Source organism: Podarcis vaucheri (genome assembly GCF_965113315.1).
Source record: "Podarcis vaucheri genome assembly, chromosome: 6".
Classification (NCBI taxonomy): domain Eukaryota; kingdom Metazoa; phylum Chordata; class Lepidosauria; order Squamata; family Lacertidae; genus Podarcis; species Podarcis vaucheri.
Window position 1 is genome coordinate 35,720,970 of NC_138764.1, and position 12,009 is coordinate 35,732,978.

A 12,009-nucleotide genomic window follows, 5' to 3' on the forward strand; every position below is an offset into this window, starting at 1 on the left:
TGCATGGAAATATGTGAAGACAGCCAGTATTTTTCTGTCAATCCCCAAATATATACTTTTCTAAATAACAAAGAGTTAAATACATGTATAGGTTTTTTTGTTTTATTATAAGAATAAACTTCTACCTTTCAATTCCAATTGCATCATTTGCTCATGCGTATCTTCAATTACTAGGCCTGCCGACTGCAATGCACACATTTCAAAGGAAGCCAACAAAAGAAAAATGTGAAATATTTAAGCGTTAGGAAAAGGAACTGATAGTAAAGTAAAACAAGCAACAACAAACTACAGCATTAATTTGTGAAAACTATACACAGTTTTGTTCAAAGCCTGAGTGGCACAATATTATTACCATCACATGCAATTTAAACCACACATTTTCCTTTGGATCAATGCGTCCTGCCCAACACATTTGTTAGTTCTAAGCAGTGTGTGGAAATTGTGGCTATTTAGCTGCAGAATTTAGCTGGTCATGGTTTCACTAAAACCCGTCCGAATCACATCCAAGCGGTGCCAAACACCAGCAAAAGCCCCCCTGCAATGTTTGGTGGCAGAAACCCCATGTTTCACTGCGGCCAAAAAAATGAGCCTTTGGGACCTGAAAAATTTCATCTTGGGATCTGAATAGGATCACCTTTTTTAAAAAATACTTTAAAATGGGTCTTTTCATATACCTTTTAATTAAAAAACTTTCTAAGGAAATGCCTGAAATAACTGATATTAAAGTCTGAAGTCTTGTTTATTCTGTTATATTTTACTTCAAAAAGACCCATTTATCCTAAATACGGCCCAATACGGCAGACATGTATGTACAAAACATTTTTTAAACGTGATCCCACTGAGATCCCATGATTAAATTTTGCAGGTAGCTCTTAGAAATATTAAGTAAATACATTTTGGGGGATTTTTAAATCATATTATTTTTAACCACTTTTTAAAATTTTCCATTTTGTATCTTAAATTTAAAGTAACTCCATCATGTGACATATCAGAATAAAGCCCATGAAGTTCTGAAGAGATTGGTGGTTTTAGTTTTGGCGTATCTCAATTCTGAGCTGAGCTCTTAAGGTTTATGTGTAGCCAAAAGCCAAAATTGTAATTTGGAAAAAGCCAAAATTGTAATTTGGAAAAAAAAAATTCAAACCCTCATAACTCACAAACAGGATGAGATTTTAAAAATTATCATTTTAGATTTAAACTTTGAGTATTCAACATGTGTACAAAATATTAAGAAAATTGGATGACATGAGGTAAAAAAAATTGAATCACTTGATTGGAATGACCCAATGGATGGGCACAAACTGGACGCAACTCTTAATAGACTGTGGCATGGCTATGTAAAAACACCTCTGTTTTGTCTGTAAGGTACCACATGGCTCTATATTACTTTGAACTGTTGTTTATAGCCCAGAGCACAATGCAAAAAGCTACTTAGGCTCATGTCTCCAATTATTATGGTGTCAGTAATTGTTTTCATTCAGGAAATTTTCTCAATTCTTTCAGCAATGAAGCGCCAAAGATTTGCCGTTTCGTTTCTGCTCCTAGCAGAACAGGGAAGTCGCCTTTGAGGTACTAGGTATGGGGATTTGCCTCCAAAGTTGAGAGCATTAAAGAGAGCATTAAAGAAAGCCACACACACAGAAATGTACGTCCGCCATTACTAACCAGGTGTCCAAGCCCCACACGCGAGTATCTGCACTTGCGCTGCCTCCCTGAGAGACGCTTTCGAACTTAATGCACAAAGTCTTGCTAATGCTCTCATTACACAAACTGCATTAGTCACAGAGCGTCAGGTTTTATGGCTCTTCATTCCCCCAAACCCATGGCCTCTGTTTGTGGGCTCACAGGTTGGTCCACCCGATACTCTCAACACGCTGCTAATGCTTTACCGTTTTTCATGAGGGGAATTACCTTAATGGTGTGCGAGGATCTCGGCTGCGCAGCTGCGTCTGTCATAAATGCCAAGGAGCCCTCTTTGTTGTTACCGAAAAACCCTTAAAAGATTTTCGGCTTTTCATCTCTGCTAGGAATTGCTCAGACAGAGGTTCCCAGCAGTCAGAAAAACTTATTTGTGTACGCAACAACGGCGGCTCGGGTTTTGTTAGCCCAAAAATGGAAAGTGGGAGAGGTCCCTAGTATGGAAGATTGGCAACTTAAAATGATAGAATATAGGGTTGCCATATTTTAAAGAGCAGAAAAGAGGACGCGGTGATTTTAAATACCCATACTATATGTATAAATACTGTATGTATTTAAATACTAGCTATACCCCCACTATATGTAGGGGGACGCGGGTAGCGCTGTGGGTTAATCTACAGAGTCTAGGACTTGCCGATCAGAAGGTCGGCGGTTCGAATCCCCGCGACGGGGTGAGCTCCCATTGCTCGGTCCCTGCTCCTGCCAACTTAGCAGTTCGAAAGCATGTCAAAGTGCAAGTAGATAAATAGGTACCACTCCAGCGGGAAGGTAAGCGCCGTTTCTGTGTGCTGGTCTGGTTCGCCAGAAGCGGCTTAGTCATGCCTGCCACATGTCCCGGAAGCTGTCTGTGGACAAACACCAGTTCCCTTGGCCAATAAAGCGAGATGAGTGCCGCAACCCCAGAGTCGGCCACGACTGGACCTAATGGTCAGGGGTCCTTTTACCTTTAACTTTACTATATGTAGGGTATAGAAACTGTGATATACAGTGGTACCTTGGGTTACGAACTTAATTCGTTCTGGAGGTCCATTCTTAACATGAAACTGTCCTTAACCTGAGGTACCACTTTAGCTAATAGGGCCTCCCGCTGCCACTGCCGCCGCCGCCACCGCACAATTTCTGTTCTCATCCTGAAGCAAAGTTCTTAACCTGAGGTACTATTTCTGGGTTAGCAGAGTCTATAACCTGAAGCATCTGTAACCTGAGGTACCACTGTATTGCTGGGGGGGGGGGCAGGAGAAGGGAAGAGGAAAGCAAGACTTCAGCCACCAGTTATGTCTGTGTCTCATCCAGAAAGTATAGCCAGAGACATTTTAGCAAATTTGAAAAATCCACCCAGACAGAAAATTTACTCCTGAAAAAGAGGACGTGTCCTGGAAAAAGAGGACACATGGCAACGCGGTTAAGAATATGCAGCATCAGCAGGTCTTACAAGTAGAGTAAGAGGACAAGGAGAACAGATACAGTCATACCTTGGAAGTCAAACAGAATCCGTTCCAAATCACGGCTCCTGATTGGCTGCAGGAAGCTCCTGCGGCCAATCAGAAGCTGTGGAAGCCCCGTCAGACGTTCGGCTTCCAAAAATAGTTTACAAACTGAAACAGTCACTTCCAGGTTTGTGACATTCGGAAGCCAAAACTTTTGGGAACTAAGCTGTTCAAAAACCAAGGTATGACTGTATTTTTAAAGGAATGGGATTTTTTTCGTCGAGTATATTGAAAATTGTGCAGAGTTAAAAACGCTGGCAGTATTAAAGTAATTCAACAGTACAACATATTATGAACTGGTGTAAGATAGGAAAATTAAATGAGATGGATATATTAAAATATGCAGGAATGGTAGGTACCAGTCAAATGAACCTTGGAAGGGGAGGGAGGGAAGTCACTGAATGCATGGTATAATAAAAGATATTTAATCTGAAGTGTAGAATTTGAAAATTCAACAAAAAATATTATTAAAAATAAATAAAAGATTTTAGGCTTTAAGATTACATCCCTCAGAAATTGCATTAGAAGGCTGACTGGAGCCACTAACAGGCCTGTTTTACTGGCTGGGACAGGAAAATGCTGCTCATCAGCCATCTTGATTTCAGCTGGGCTCCCGCGTTCTGAGGTAAATTTGAAAGGGCGTTTGCTGTTGAGGTTGGCCACATTGTTGTGATGGAGCAGCAGGTCCACAGGCAAAGATCTAGCAGGCTTTTCACAACTGGGGAACCTGTGGCCCTTCAGATGTTTTTGGGCTCCAACTCCCATCAGCCCCAGCCAGCCATGGTCCGTGAGGGGTATGGGAATTGGAATTTAGTATAATCTTGGAAAGCCACAGGTCCTCCAACCCTACTTAATTGCTAAATAAGACGTCTGGAATAAGCTGCAGCAAGCAAACTTCAGGATTCCAACAAATGCCAACTCTGAGGCACCCATAACATGTCTTCCCCTCCTTTAGTTAGCACAATCCTTCAACAGAGGAACAGGCAATATTTTGTCTCTGTATTTTGTGAGCGACTTCACTTCGGCAAGCGCTATGGGCCAGGAGGAATTATCGCTTCCTTCGTAGCAGGAATGTCAACTCCAGATTGCTCTGGAGATGCTTCTGATGGTGTGTTGCTGCCGTCAAGTCGTTCTGCGATGAACGCCTTTCCGCAATCCATCAGCCTGAACCATGGCAGGCCCTCAGCCCCCCAGCAGACATAACAAGCGTAAAGCTATAGCTTTGGACACGGTGTGCTAGAATCTCAAAGAAACTGTAAATCAAGGCAGGACTTTTGTTTCTTAATCCTCCTTTCAGTGCAAAGTGGTGGGATTTCCTGTAGAGAAAACCAGCAGCTGCTAGCGGCATTTGAACAGGCGAGCCGGTGCCAAGGAGCAAAGCTGTTCTCCAGTTGCTGCGCGTTTCTCGGACAAAGGATCGATCCTGCCATCGGAGCCACAGTAAATGTTTCCATTAACTCCGGAATGTTAAGCTACCCATTTCACTCGAAACCAAGCTAGGGCCCTCACAACTCCTATGTCAGTCACAATGTGTGTGTACATGATGGATGCTGTACGACAACAATATGGCTAGAGGCGAACCAGTTGTCAAGTGTCAAAATGGCTTGGACTCGGTTCTAAATCTTAGGGCTTGCCATATGTCCGGATTTTGCCGACACGACCAGGCCGGGATTTGGACAGCAGAAAGGCGTCCGGATATTTGCTGAATCGGCAAAACATCCAGGGAAAACCCAAATGTATGGCATGGGGAAGGGGAATTTTTTATTTTTAAAAATCCATTAAAATGACAAAAAGAGCCCCCAAACTTAGTATTTTTTTGGAGTGTATAATTGTTTTGTTTCTTTGTTTTGCTCAACAACTGTGAGCAGAAAAGAAGAAGAAGAAAAGCTCAACAATTTTCCTGTTCGGATTTTCACTGTTTGAAATATGACAACCCTAGATAATTGAAACAAAATATTCTAGAAATTAGATGTTTTTTGTGTGAATTGGGAAAAGAGCACTGTTACTTGATTCCAGTGACAGAACACTTTGATGGTCCAGCTCTCAAAACTCCAATATTCCATGGGAAGCACTCTCTACTGAGTGGCAGTGGCTTCCCTGGGTTTCAGGCAGGGTTCTCTTCCAGCCCTGCCTGGAGATGCTATGGATGACACCTGGGGCCTTCTGCATTAAACCAAGCTATTCTGCTTCTAGGGACACGGGTGGCGCTGTGGGTTAAATCACAGAGCCTAGGGCTTACTGATCGGAAGGTTGGTGGTTCGAATCCCCGCCAGGGGGTGAACTCCCGTTGCTTGGTCCCTGCTCCTAGCAGTTCAAAAGCACGTCAAAATGCAAGTAGATAAATAGGTACGGCTCTGGTGGGAAGGTAAACGGCGTTTCCATGGTTCGTGAGAAGCGGCCTAGACATGCTGGCCACATGACCCCGAAGCTGTATGCCGACTCCCTCGGCCAATAAAGCTAGATGAGCGCTGCAACCCCAGAGTCGGTCACGACTGGACCTAATGGTCAGGGGTCCCTTTACCTTTTTATTCTGCTTCTAAAATGAGAGCATCTTCTTCAGTACTGCTCCGCAGAAGAATTAGGGAGTCAGCCCAATATTTTTGGATCCTGTGGGAAGGGTATCAAAAGTGTGGCTCAGCACAATAGTCATCTCTTGAATATCACCGCCTTACATGGCTACGTCTGCAGGATCAGATTCTGGTTGGGTTGTGAAGTTGCTTTAGCGGGGAGGTTGCCTTGAGAATGAACAAATAAAGAGACTTCTTACGAGTTGTTTGCCAAGTCTCCTTAGTGGAGGGCCAGAACTCTTTAGAATTTGATCCTTCATATGCTGGATTTTTATTACCTCTCTTGTTACACTCAGTCCTTGGCCTGACCTTCTCTAACTCTGCCACTGCCCAAACCTCCTCTTCCCACCATTTCTTCATTGCTATCGTATCCTTTTTACATTCCCCAAATACCCGAGGCACTTTTAAGGTCACCTCTGCGCAGCATTGCACTTCTTTCGACTTGTTCTGTAGATAGCCAGTTCCTGAAGTCCACGTTGCAAGCTGCATTGTTGCTTGCCTTTTCCAGGGTCACCTCTCTAATTTTCTCATTTCCAAGTACTGTATATGTAATACAGCATCCACATAGGCAGCACAGAGCCACCTTGAGCACCATTTGGTGGAAAGCAGTTTGGCCACTTATGCATTGCCATTAAGAATAAATGCACACACCCCCCAAAAAAAATTAGGACAAAAGGTCCACGTAAAATGGGCATGCACTAATTTACATGTGTAGATGCAAATCACAGAATGTAGAAGTAATTACTCTAATTTAAATAGAAATGAAGCGCATCTCGTCATCAGAGGGAAGACTGTGACCAAGTGAGCCCTGTGTCTTGCTAACAGTTGGTGTGCAAGTATCTGCACAAAGGCGCAAACAAGCTCTGAACTTGGCAAGGCATAATGCAAAAATGCTTAGTTTTAAAAAAACACCATGATTCACTGATCAAACTAGTTTCAATCTATGATTGATTGATTCGTGATAGAGTCAATCAAGTTGCAAAAGGTAAAAAAAGGTAAAGGACCCCTGGATGGTTAAGTCCAGTCAAAGGTGACTATGGGGTGTGACGCTCATCTTGCTTTCAGAGCGAGGGAGCTGGCGTTTGTCCACAGACAGCTTTCCAGGTCATGTGGCCAGCATGACTAAACCGCTTCTGGCACAACAGAACACCATGACAGAAACCAGAGCACACAGAAACGCCATTTACCTTCCCGCCGCAGTGGTATCTATTTATCTACTTGCACTGACGTGCTTTCAAACTGCTAGGTTGGCAGGAGCTAAAACAGAGCAACAGGAGCTCACCCCGTTGCAGGGATTCGAACCTCCAACCTTCCGATCAGCAAGCCCAAGAGGCTCAGTGGTTTAGACCACAGCGCCACCAAGTAGTGCTTGCAACTCATATGTTGCAAAATGACACAGCCAGTCCATCAGTGCGCCTATCAGTCCCCTGTAGCTTGCAGCCAGTGCAGCACACACCCTTAGCCACAATCCAACACAGCAATATTAGGAACAGTTGAACACACTGCAAGCATACAGTAAAAAAAAATAAGTTGTGAGCATTGTGGTTCATGTAGAACATCCCTCATGCACAGAACATACATGTTTGGACCTTTTTTCTTCGCTCGTGACCTTTAGGAATGCAATGCACCCAAGCGACTCCTGTTTTCTTATGGGAATAAATAGTGCCATCTGCTGGCCAAATGATGCCATTTGGAGGAGAATACCGACATCGCTCATCTCAATGATCAGAGAGCCGCAAAATTATGGCAGATGGGTTATGTTTGCAGAAAAAGATTTGTATGTTGCAAGGTTCTCATGGGAGCGCGGAGTTCAGTGTGTCATTGCACCTCCTGAGCATTTCCCCAGGGCTGCACACAAAAGCAAGGCTGAAAGATACATCTGTTGAAGAGCAAGTAGTCTAGGAAAACATTTGCCATGAGCAGGCCGGGTGCCTGGCACCAGTTTGAAAGCTGTTTTCTGTTTTGTTTTGTTTTTTGCAGAGAGAAAGAAGGAAAAATGACTAAACCCACTTACAGACTCTTGAAGCAAGAGCACTGAGTGGGAAGTGATCTTATTCCCAGACAGTTCCAAGCATGTGCATTGTGCATTGCCTTACTAATCAGTTTAAAATAGTAGTTATTGGTCAAAGATTCTTCTTCCCTAGAAATGTACAGAAAGCATGTGCCCACAAACACACTAGAGAATTTTTCCTTACTACTGCACAAGGATAAGACAGTTGTTGATCTGGTGCCTGGAAGGGAACACAGAAAAAAATAAATGCCCCAATCCGGGTCAGACTATCTGTCCATATAGCTGAGCAGTGTCCCTCCAGAGTCTCATCTGCTTAGTGATCCTTTTTAACTGGGGGTGGCAGGGATCAAAGCTGGGACCGTCTCCATTGCAATGTTGGTGCTCTATTGTGGAAATATAGTTCCTTCCCAAAAGGAAGGTTGTGGGAGGTTGATGTAGTGGCAGCAGACAGAGGGCAAGGCTCTCTGCAGGTCTTCTAGCAAACATGGTTGCTATTAGAGATGTGCTTGGAGTCAGGAATCCTGAGACCCGCCTCTCCAGTGAGTCTAACCAGCTGAACATCATCTGTTATCTGGCGTAAGACAAAGCAAAGAAAGTAATACTGGGGTCCCCATTGAATAGCTAAGTGGTATGATGAACCACAGGCTGTGTTTGCAGCTTAAATGGCATGCATAGATGAAATAAATATTTAGCCAGATTTCAAAAAGTAAAAAAACCAGGGCACCCCAAAAGTTGTTGACCTTTTTTAGGAAGACCCTAAGATCCAGGACAAGACACTAAACTGTACAGAGGATAAAGAGAGCCTAATATAGGATGGAGTGTGTGGGGCTGCTCTGAGAGAAGGGAATCATCCTAAACCTGCCCAGTTTAAGAGGGTTCCCCATTATTTAGGAGGGGCCCCTCATGTGGCTTCAGGGGACATAAGTAAAATGAAATGCTCTGTCAACTTCCTTCACTTATTTTAGGATCCAAGCTGTTGGTGAATCCTACAATAGCTAGAGAACAGCAAGGCTAACTAAATGGCTGAGAAAAAGTTTAAATCAGGCAGTTCAGTAGCTTTCAAAATAGCTACATCTTCACAGGCAAGCAGAACGAGGAGTACATTCTTTGTGGGGTGCATTCTACTGCGTTTTGGAAGTGCAACAGCAAAGATCATTCAGTTTGCAACATAAAGGTTCGTTCTATTATCAGTATGTCAGTCAACCAGCCGAGGAGGAGATGGGCGGGTGCGTTGGTTAGCAACCAGGTAGAGTAGCATGATGTTTGCTGAGGTAGCACATGCTGATGGCCGTATAGTTTGGAGGGACTTTTTCTTCCGTATGTGTGGTTGAATGTCTCCCTGCTACGTACAAGGCCTGAAGGGGTGGGGGGGAACCCTCTCCTCAGACTATACACTGCTTTTGTCAGCTTCTTCAGGATTCATTTTCTTTCTGGGCTCCTTCCACATAATGTAAGTGATGCCGATAACACAGTGTAGGTGCTCAATAGCTGCATCTGAGTGAAGGATAGGATGCAAATCCTAGGACAGCCTTTCTCAACCTTGGGTCCCCAGCATCCCCCACTGGCCATGCTGGCTAGGAATGATGGGCGTTGTAGTCCAACAACATCCAGGGATCCAAGGTTGAGAAAGCCTGCCCTAGGACATAAAGCCTCCTTTTGCAGCTCTAAGAAATGGAGACACATATGGGAGGTGGCTTTTCTTTAAATATGCAAGAACCAGACTTCATAGATCAATGGTGAGCAGGGGGCTTGAGTGGCGTGTGTTGGGCAATGAAAGAGTGAAGAATCTAAAATTATAGAGGTGCATCTCTACCCACACCAGTGCACTGTACTATCATCTGGCAGATGGGAACTGAGGCAGGTTTGTTGCTTCCCCAATAGCACTTGGAGCAGAATTAACAATTTACTAAGGAGAGGAAGGAACAGTGATGGGGAACCTTGGCCTTCCAGATGTTGTTGGCTTCCAACTCTCATCAGCTCCAGACAGCATGGCCAATGGTCAAGGATGATGGGAGCTCTAGTCTAGCAACATCTGGAGGATCACAGCTTCCTCAACCCTGAACTACAGAAAGTGACGAGCTATATAAGCTTATGGGTATTGCTTTTTCCACTTCCAAAATCTCTCTCCAGGGATCTACCCCACCCTGCATGCTTGCCAGACTAGAGCTTGATTTCTGAATTAGTCCCTTGAGTAGTTGCATTCAGAGAACCTGCACTGAAAAGGGGGGGCACCCTTATTTCCAGAAACATAGTTTACATGCAGATTCTCCTTTAGAAGCAGCAATTTCCCAGCTAATTATTCCAATTCTGGTTGTTGCGCTTCTGCCCACAACTGTGTAAAGACATTTGAAAGCTTTAATTCCATTTTTGCATTTCTAATGAGATTCCCTTAATTGCTCATGTCAGACACCCATTTCACATTTCTAAAAAAAATATATATAAGGCAATTCTGATCCGTTGGGGAGGGTGGAGGGGCTGCTTAGCATTTGCTTTATTAACTGGCTGCATGATCTGGGTACCGATGCGTTTCCCAACAGTGAGTCTTGTCAGCAAACTATTTATAAAAAATTTAATATTCACAAAGTAATTCTGCAATTCCGTTTACCAGAGGTCTACCACCCATGCCAAAAAGTTGAGGGTAGCATCCATCCAACTGGCTCCATTGTTCAGGGCAGGTTTTTCCGCCTCCGACCAGCTGCGATCACCTCCACATCATTAAACAGCAGAAAGAGGCAATGATCAGAAATGAGTGATCAGAGAGGTTGAGGGCTGTGACATACCTGCACCATGAATCTGGTGAGCCCAGATGAAAGCTAGTCAGTGTATGTGGCAGCAGTGTGATTTCTTCCAAAAATGTTTGTTGTGTTGGTGGGGGTGGGTGGAGGAATTCCATGGGGAAAATGAGGGGGAACTTGTGCATGAGATCACCACACATTGTTTTTTGGTTTGGCCCAAAATATCCCAGCTGCAAAATAGCAATGACTGCAAAACAGTGGAGGAAGAAGGTACATGTACAGGCCAGCTGTAAGCTCCCTGTTCTCCGTGAACATAAAACCTTGTGCGTAGTGCACAATCCTGCCATTTGCTGGGTTTAGTTACTGTTTACAACTGAAGTCAAAGAAACACCTTCAATGTAGTACTGACTAGCAAAATAACAGGTTAACTGTTGACATCACTCTTAACAGTTTGGTTTCACTGATTGAAATGTGCTAGCAGTGGTGCAATCTGACGCTCTCTCTTCCCTTGGCAATATGCAATCATGCCACCCTCCCATTTTTGTGTGGTATGCCATGCAGAAAGGAGGACACAGCCTTGACAAAGTTCTCTAGGAACAATGGGCCGCCTATAATTGTTTCCTTTAGTCGCAATCAAGTTTGAACAAAAGCAGAAGCTATTAACACAGCCTAAGATGCTAAGCAAGAGTGGCAAGACTTTTATTGCACCCTATGGCGTGCAAAGTAGTTAGACTATGAGCAGTCATTTCAAAAGTTCCTTTTTAAATCCTTCTAAAAATACTTCTGGATTCATTAAGTACAGGAAAGCTAAATTATTCAAGGTCAGGTATGGGTATGCGACCAAAGAACTGCAGAGGCATTTCCATGTAAGCTTGGGCACAGAGTATTCCACAACACGCCTCCCCACTGAAAGATTGGGGAACTTTTCAACCAATATTCCATATAGTGCAAAACTACTGCCATGTATGAAAATGGGGAGTGTGGTGTTCATGCCATTGCATGCCAAGAGAACGCTTTTGATCCCAGCGATGTACTGTGTGGATACAGCTCACAATTTTCCCATGCAACAGACCTGGAAAAGGTAGAACAGGTGGCAAGTCCTAGAATTCTTTTGGTAAGACCTCATATGAGAAACAATATATTTGAGGTCCCCCCTATTGGTACATCCCTGCCCCATTCTTCCTCTTTTTCAATTTCTTGTAAGTATAAGTCTTTCTTCATTTTGAATTCTTCTGAAAGGCAAATTATGTATGAAGCTGTTTTAGTATCTCTTCCTGAATGCAGAAGAGTACATTCAACTTTTCAAAATAGGAACATTTACCTCTTTCCATGATTTAATATATGATGTCTAAAATCATCTATCTGTTCAACATATGAAGTGTAAAGATATTAAGTGCCTACAAGTGTGTGATCTTGGTCCCAGTAGTCCAGCCACTTGGTTAGATACAAGGGAGAATATGTCCTGCAGATGAGGCATACACAGAGTCTTCCTTTTATATACTTGTTCCAAA